This window comes from Bombyx mori, chromosome 5 (assembly GCF_030269925.1).
Source record: "Bombyx mori chromosome 5, ASM3026992v2".
NCBI lineage: Eukaryota > Metazoa > Arthropoda > Insecta > Lepidoptera > Bombycidae > Bombyx > Bombyx mori.
Window position 1 is genome coordinate 5,821,520 of NC_085111.1, and position 9,369 is coordinate 5,830,888.

Consider the following 9,369-nt stretch of genomic DNA (forward strand, 5'->3'; position numbering starts at 1 on the left):
ATAGGCGAAGTTACGTGACTTACATACATAGATACATAGCATCGGTTCGTTTAGACGCGGTGCATAGTTATTTGGATCGCAAATATGTTCGAAATACAAAGCATTTGTTCATGCCAAATATTTTCTCGATAGTTGGCGGAGACGTGATTCGCTATTACTATCGGAGAGCAGCTTATGGCCTCACCGCGGATCTTTCTATCGCTCGAGAACACCAAGCAACTTACTCCATTGTTAGTTTGTACACGTCAAATATGATCTCTTGAAATGCACTGGAAATTAACGCAATATTCCAAATCTTAAGAAAGAAACTTTTACTCTACGATGAATTATTGATGAGTAGTTTAATACGTAACTATTCTCTTGACGTAAAGAAAAACATATGTCAATTGTTTGTTCTAAGTTCAAGGAACTGTTACTCTATACTAATATATAAATCTACAGTGGTTTTTACGGATGTTCCGTTATAACTACTGAACTATGGATCCGATTGACTTGAAACTTGGTATTCATGTAGAAAATACATGTACTTAATGGATAGGCTAATATTTATGTGAGTGTTGGACTCCCTACACCAGTTGCAGCAGCGTTAATGATGAGAGTCTTTGTGTGTGTGAGAAATAATAATGTTAATTTTAAATGCCCAACGAAGCGGACGGGTACAGCTAGTCATATTATAATAGTCAGAGTTTGAATTCACGAACGAATCTCCATCGATTTATCTTATTAGTGCGAAGCAGCGCGTTCTATATTTCGGCACCGTGACCCAATTTATCAAGTTCAGGAATAGAGCCCGACCGCGCTTAGCGTTTCAAACGAAGGTAGTATTTCAGAACGTACGCCAGACGATATTATTAGGAGATCGATTTGAAACTGGGTGAAGTCTAGTATATTTTAATCATTGACAGTTGAATTCATTCGGTATTTAAAAATCGATTGATTGCGCTCTAACAAATACTGTTAGAGTTGGATGCTTCGTCTCAGAATCGTGTCTTAAATAATACATGACGATGTAGATATTCAAGAGCGCAGTACGTACAACCACGAGTCGTACTTCAGTTTGAAATTGGAACGTTGGGTTGGTTGTGAAATCGCATCGAGAGACATCGGACCGGGGCCGCCGGCGATCAGTGACGTCATCGATCTGTTGCTTATCTGTGACAAGCTTCGATCAACAATAGTAACTAGATAAAGGGATACGTACAAAATTAAAGCAAAAACTGTCCGCGTGAATATATACTTATATAGCTACATTCGTTTACTAACAAACGGAGAAAAAAGTTTTGAAACACTTTTACTTTCAAACTAATAACAACTATGGCACCTAGTAATAAAGTCACAAATCTCCAAAACATTATCTAATACTTACGATTATTCGTCACATAAAACGAGCAAAGCAATAAATTACTCCTGTCACTTACCAATAAAAAGACATATTTTAAACAACTGTTGATGTTAAATCAATCTTAAGGTGCAACAAATAAAGTAACTTTTCCCTTAATTGCTCTGAGAACTAACATCGTTTTGCTTTATTTATTTTTGCTTCTTGAAATGCCGATTTCTATTTACTACAGGAGGTAAGGGAGTCGCGCTTAACACTAAAATAATTTATTAATGAATTAAAGTAAAAGTTTAGTTGTTTACTTTTTATGTTTTGGAAATGTATGTTTGTTAGTATCTATACATTACTTATTATTTTATTAGCGTTACGTTTTTGTGTAATATATATTTTTAAGTTTTCGCGACTAGTGCACATAATAAAACAACGTTTAAACGGTTTCAAGCGTGGTATTTTTATTACAATGTTTCGGCCACATTTCAGTAGCCGTGAGCACGGAAGGCAAAGATGTCCAGTGTCAATAAGCGGAGTTCTTAGCTGGCTTATAAAAGTCATCTCTTGTTTCTCTGGCGACGATCGAGATCCATTCTGCACACGTGATTGCTAGGAAAGCTAAAATAAAAATGGAAAGCTAAGTATCTAATGAGAGTCCAGCAAACAGACACAAAAGCAGCATTAACCAATTTTAACCAACTAATTTTGAAGTGCTGCTAACAAATTTAAAAAAATAATTACAACACAAATCTACTCCATGCATTTACTGTTCTGTTAGGCAAAAGTTTGTCCATGTGTTGGCCGAGCCTTGGCCAACATTTGTAGCGGTGGTTAAAAATCGGTAATTTTGTTCAAAATTTAATATTATTTATAAGTTTAAAGCTTACAATATAGTTTATACTTCATGTACTTACCGAAAGTAAGATACTCCGGCCGTTAAATTGCTTTTTCGGGCCTTATTTTTGCAACTTTTGAATACACACTGCGGTATTGTGAGACGGGTTGACATTGGCTGTGTTTGAAGTGAACTAAACAAAATAAGAGCTCACATTTCAAGTGCGCTGTTATTTAACGAGACGGATTTTATGCACCGACCCGAAATCTAGTTACTATTGTTGATCGAAGGTGACAAGCGCCGGATGAGCGTGCTGCGTCTCGGATAGATAACCGCACAATGAGCGGTGTGAGTTCGCCGCGGCGGCATCGACCGGTGGGCGTGGCTAGACCCCGCCCCGTCAGACAGAGAGCGACTAATCTACGGATAACGGATAAAACTAAACCGGCCACCCCGTATTGGAGGAGGCTTTGCGCAACGTTAACGCCTAGTCGACGCTATTGGATATAGCCGGATTAGGATATGCACAGGAAATCTTACCTAAACCTCGGTTTCAGGAGCCGATGCTTCAGGAGGCTGTGTGAACTCAAAGGGGAGGATTTATGGGCTTATCCCCGTTGCTTCCTTGATTGGATATCCCTGTAAATTCCGACAAACGCTTCGGATGATTCTCGTCTCATGGATCAGCTTAAGCTTTGATATAAAAAAAACCTTATTTATCAGACGCATAATATCACGAATATCTCTTTTTAACAGTGTCATGATATGGCACTGTGTTGACACACACAACAATGCAAACACCACAGCTTAGAAAACTGTTTCGCTCTTATGCTAACAGACTGCCTTGTCGGTGTATTTTTGGGTGGGTATTTATTTATTCTGTGGCGTTACGTGATCTTATGAAATGTAGCGAGTTGGAACTTGAGACAAGATCATTCAAGTATTCCAAGTGTTATAATAATATTTCTTGTATTTACGCTTTTATATTTAACTCGGTCTATCTTATGGGATGTAATGACGTTGAAACTTACTTAAAAAACACGTTAGTAAACCACAGTCATAATTATAACTACTTTTACCGTTTAATCTCCCATTTTTTATGGTTATTATGTTATTTATGGCGTTTCGAATACTCCACAGTTTTCGGGGTCACGGACGAGCCGAAATAAATACTATATAGACTTGTCGCTGATAATTTCAATAAGCACCTACATAAATAGTACATACTATAATACTACTACTACCATGGTATAAATAACTACTAGGTACTACTAAACTAATACTACTACTACTACTACTACTACTATAGTATAAATAGTAGTTGTTATGTTTAACTTATTTTTTGTTTATTAATGTTTAACTTATAATAATGTTACTGTAACTTATATTAATGCTTAACTTATAATATAATAATGTTTAACTTATTTTTTGTTTATTAATAATGAATAAGTTAGGTACTCTGAACTATGCTGGTGTGTTCGGATATGTCTTCGAAATTTGAAAATCTTATTTATTTGTGTGATACTGCATTCCCGCCAGTTTTGTTACGCGATTGTGTTTCTGTTTAGTGTTCGCATTTGAGGATTAAATGAGTTTTTACATTTTACGTTTTGTGCCACTTAAACTTTTGGAAGTATAATATTTATAAGTTATGTTTAAAACCGTCCCGTTGTTTGTTTATACACAGTAAAGTCGATCTCGAAGATCAATCGAAGATAATTGACAGACATCAAATCTTATCTATTTAAATGGATAGAATAAAACATTTCATGATTAATTAAAACAGCATTATTGTCGCAAGTTTCTTAATAAGATACATTTTTCATTTTTTTCCCTACCTATGCTGATAGCCTTGACAGGCTATTTCTTATCCTTGACGCGTAAGTCAGCTCACGGGGTTCTAACCGGGAGTGTTGCTAACACTGGCGCTAGCAAGAGCCGTGCTTCGCAGAATCTACCACCGGATCGGAAACGCGACCCACTGAGAAGATCCAGCGAGAAACTCATTGGGCTAATTTTTCTAATATCTACTACTAACTATACCTAGATGTTATGATTAAAAAAAAAAAAAAACCAAAATATCACATCTGGTATACCTACACATATCATTTTGCAAACAACTGGAATAGTCCTTTGTGTTAGACAGTGACATTGGCAATGCTAATAAGCGACTGTATTTATTACATTCCACTAGACGAGCTAGCTTCTAGCTTCGATGTTATTTAAATTGAAGTTATAATGCAATGTCGCTGACAGCTTTTGCAGGGTACGACCAGAGAAACTACAATACATTTTTGTAACTACATCTTAGTTCAATATAACGTATAAAAAATAATAGTTTAAAAAACTAACAAAATACCCTTTTATAGAAAATCCAACTAAAAAATAGAAAATTTTGATAATATCCTGAAAAGCACCCCCCCCCCGTTTTTTTTCTAAAAAAATAATTGTTTCTTACACTATTTTTAATTCAAATTTATTAAAATTTATTTTCTATTTTTTAGTTGGATTTTCTATAAAAGCGTATTTTGTTAGCTTTTTTAAACTATTATTTATCTTTCATTTTTTAGTTGAACTTCAATTTTTTCAATGTTTTCTTTTAAATTTTTTCATATTGATCGGTCCACCGGTCCACTAAGTATCTATACCAAATTTCGAGTTAATCCGACGTTTTAAAGAGGGTCAAAATCATGTTCAAAGATTCCGTTACAAACATACATACGTTTGAAGCTAATAAAAGCGTATTAAAAAAGTAAGTTGTGTAAGGTGTATGAAAAAAACAATACGTTCTCAAGTGTAGTACCCTCACTGGAACGCTGTTAAAACTGTTAGTACACGAATTATAGCATTCGTTTATAAATAAATGAAATGCTCAATGTGTTAAATGTTTGAATACACAGAGCTCTTCTAAATACCTCTTATGGTGGGAACAAATTAACCGAGCGATGCCGGACGAAGCATGCATTATGTACTTTTTAATAGGGCCTCTGTAAGGCTAAATGATACTTCGTAACTGATGTTCACCGACACACGCATACATCCAGACGCACGCTTACAAATAATGTATCTGACAATTTGGCCCGCGATTCTAAGTACATTTAATACTTTTAACATACAGCAATGTAGATATAAGCAATGCAGGGTAATCTTTTTGCTAAGATTAAGTTAATAGATAGATAAAATATCCAAGGTTTTGAAAATTAGTGGTAGGGCGAAATGTGGGTTCGGACCGGTAAGTACCATTACCATTATATTTCACCGTAGAGCAGGCGTGTGTTTCATCTCGAAATATAAGGCAGTCGTTATTTAATTGAGACCTCATGTCTGAAGCGGTGGTGACAATCACGCCATGAGGTCCCGGCGACGAAGGACTCGACGAGTAAATTAACCCATAGACCCAGTGCACTGAGTTTCTCGCCGGATCTTCTCAGTGGGTCGCGTTTCCGATCCGGTGGTAGATTCTGCGAAGCACTGCTCTTGCTAGGGCCAGTGTTTTAACAACACTCCCGGTGTGAACCCCGTGAGCTCACCTACTAGTTCGGCGAATCTAGAATAATCCCTTGAGGTTATAAGAATAGGTAAAAAAAAACGAGATCAACTAGTTACACAGAACAGCAACGTAAATTCGACTCACATCTAAAAATACGCTTCATACGCTAGGTATAGAGACTTCAAAAACGTCTGTAAAGTTTTTTAAGTTCACGGCATGTGTTATTTTTATTCAATTGAATATTTGAAACAAACCACAGCATATCTGTTTATTCTAATACAATATTATTTATCAACTGAAATAGTTTCTGTGGAAATTTTATTAAAACAATTAAGAACTTAATTAAAAATTAAAATGTAATTAAAATACGGAACTATTTATACCTGTAGATTGCGTAAATTTCATATCAGCATTGGTTTGTCCTTTTCCTGTTGTTCAACACGAATTTCAGACGTAATTCCTCATTGTAAGAACATCCACTTTTATCAGATTACTTGAAAACTGTGAGCTATTGTTTATTGTCTAAATATTTATTATGAAAAATAAAATAAAAAAGTCTTATATTTCGTGCAAGTGAGCTATGAAAACAAAATTAAATCTATGTGATATATGTGATTAGTTATCTAACAAACATTTTTGTTGAATAATATTAGGTACTATTTCCACTTGCTAGAACGCCTCCTCGGGTAAAGGCCTCCTCTAAGATTAGCCAATCTTCTCTAGACTGGGCTATTTTAACCCAATTCGAAGTTGCTACTTTCTTTATATCTTCTTCCCATCTAGTATATGGCCTTCCCTTCTTTCTTTTTCCTAGTGGGCCTTTTATTATCTTATCTTATCTATTAGCATTTCATAACTGGTTCTGATTCTGAATTGTAGTATGTGTATTCTATAATATTGAGATATTATTTTAAGGAAGATTTTTGTTTTGAGTTTGTTCTTTTTTTTTGTTTTGTTGTTGTTTGTTATTCTTTTGTTAATGCACCTACCATGCATTATCTCTGCACCACCTTATGGTCGACTGGAATAGAATGCCCATGGCATTAAGTCCGCCTGTGTACAAGTTTTGTTTTGTGCATAAAGTATAAATAAATATTTTTTTCCGCAGCAAAACACCACCATCAATTAAAGTGATGATCAAATCGCTTAATGATTAAAGCATGAATCAATGAATGAATGAATGAATGATTTATTTTATTTCCGACAACAACAAGTCCATATACACATATGGACATATGTTTCAATGATACTATGTGTGTACTTAAAATTAACAAAACCAATCAAATAAAAAAGATACATTTATTAAAAATAATTATCTTTCTATACTTACTTCGAATAAACCATTCATATTATTATTATTTAGTCCGCAAGTGAACCATAAGGGGAGATTGATACCCACTACTGAACAGGTCTAAGATAAAGAAGAAGATTGTTCACTTACATCATGTTTAAAAGCCAAAGCCTATTCATACGTTTCTAATTTCGAAACGAGAAGAGTTATATTTTAAAAGGGCCATGTCGTTTAAATGCATCAAATGAAGCTTCTAGTGAAAGTTGTGTGTTGTTTCACTGGTTTTTAATAAAGCCAAAGTTAACAGACATCTAGCGCTATTAAGATTAGGTACATCCAATTTCGTTTTTGTCTAGACGATAAACGTTTCTCAGAATTCATTTATCGCCTCATATTATTTGATTTGGATTTGAGAATAAACGAGAATCGGTACATATCTATTTGTAATATATTAACGTAGTAGCGTTATTGTAAACAATTCGCTCAAAGTACAATGTATTTCTAAATCTTCTTAAAGACGAAAGGTAAGATAAAGAAGATACGTGTTTGCAAATTTTTGTGTTTGAGTGATCCGATCGAATATCACTAATTCAATTTATCTAGAATAGAACAAGAATGTGGTTGTGGAGTTTTAAATGTCACACACGAAAGCATTATCAAGATTCTGTACAAACAATACAAAGTAAAAGAACACGCACATCTAAGTATGTCCATATGTACATTCCGTTTTAAATCCAATTTATGTGAATCAGATAATTCGTGTGACAAACGTCAGAAAATCTGTAATCTTGTGATCTCTATTGTCAGTGGCATTAAGCATACTTTTGTCTCGTAGATACGTATCGATAATTTTGTCATCGAAGACTTAACTGGAAACTAGAAGCTGCTAAAAAGATAAAATACTTAGAAAACGGTGTTGATTGAATGTTGGTTGGTCTCATTGTTTGCGCAGTATTTTGTACGTACGTACCATGTCTCGTGTTGCCGCTATGAATCAACATAGAAAACCAGTGTCTACGAACCTTTATAACGCGATTCTATTTTCGTATTATTCCAAAAATAAATTTGCTAATTTGAATATTTTTTTTTGGTGTTCATTCATTATTGAAAACCAAAAGTTAACTGAGACTATTTTAAGATTTAATTTTGCATATTCAATACCTTAATTTAAGCTGTGAATTATTTGTCATAACATTCGAAAACATAGTGATAGTGAATTCTAAAAGATTATGTTCACAGTCGATCGTCAATCTGTTATAAACGTTCAGCCAATTTGTATCGAACGGAAGATTCTGCTTATTGCTTCAATCTTATCACAGTAAATTTACTTTTATTATATATAACAGAAGAGCTATTTCCCTATATCTTAGCCTACATATCTCGCATGATATATAATATATAGTATCGTGTCCTTATTCGTAACGTAAAAGAAACTTTCTGCTCCTTAGTTTTTTATTAATGTTCATCATTTGTTCTCAGAAGATTTTTATGATAAGTGTCTGGTTAGTGATGAAATACTTTTTCTCGATTCACTGAAATGTTGACTTGAGTGGCTTCGCGTGGAGGTCCGGATAATCTATCCTTTACAATTTTAAGGTTAAGCTTGGCTAATAAACTTTACGCTATACGACGTCGTGTAGTGCTCTGTTATATACAAAGAAATTTTATTTATTTATTTTATTGCTTAGGTGGGTAGACGAGCTCACAGCCCACCTGGTGTTGAGTGGTTACTGGAGCCCATAGACATCTACAAAGTAAACGCGCCACCCACCTTGAGATATAAGTTCTAAGGTCTCAAGTATAGTTACAACGGCTACCCCATCTTTCAAACCGAAACACATAACTGCTTCACGGCAGAAATAAGCAAGGCGGTGGTACCTACCCGCGCGGACTCACAAGAGGTCCTACCACCAGTAATTACGCAAATTATAATTTTGCGGGTTTGATTTTTATTACACGATGTTATTCCTTCACCGTGGAAGTCAATCGTGAACATTTGTTAAGTACGTATTTCATTAGAAAAATTGGTACCTGCCTGGAATTCGAACACCGGTGCATCGCTCAACACGGATGCACTGAATATCTTATCCTTTAGACCACGACCACTTCAAATTTAGTAATAGTCTTTTTTTTTTAAATAACGCGGGGATGCCTGCTTTGCTCTGAAGGCGCTGGCCCATTGCTCGGACGTATATCTAAAGTATCAAAATTTAATTACTATCACGTATTTACGATTAAGTAATAATAATTATTATTTGTATTTTGAATACGTGATTTAATAAATGTGTGGAGATAGATGCTTTTTAAAATTGATGCCCGAACAAAACATAGCACGCGATATTTTGCTGACCTAACGGTGTAGCATAGCTGTTGATGTGAAATAACATAGATATATTTTTATCACGCCCGATCAGTACCTATCT

The 9,369-nt window shown here is 34.8% G+C and overlaps 1 long non-coding RNA gene across 1 annotated transcript; it reads right to left on the bottom strand.

Annotated features, from left to right (window-relative positions):
* Positions 1–1,765: 1,765 nt before the first annotated feature.
* Positions 1,766–2,490, bottom strand: LOC134198979 (uncharacterized). The gene is made up of 2 exons (XR_009973288.1): positions 2,245–2,490; positions 1,766–1,948 (listed from the first exon to the last, which is right to left on the bottom strand). It is a non-coding gene; the product is annotated as an uncharacterized LOC134198979 (long non-coding RNA).
* Positions 2,491–9,369: the final 6,879 nt, after the last annotated feature.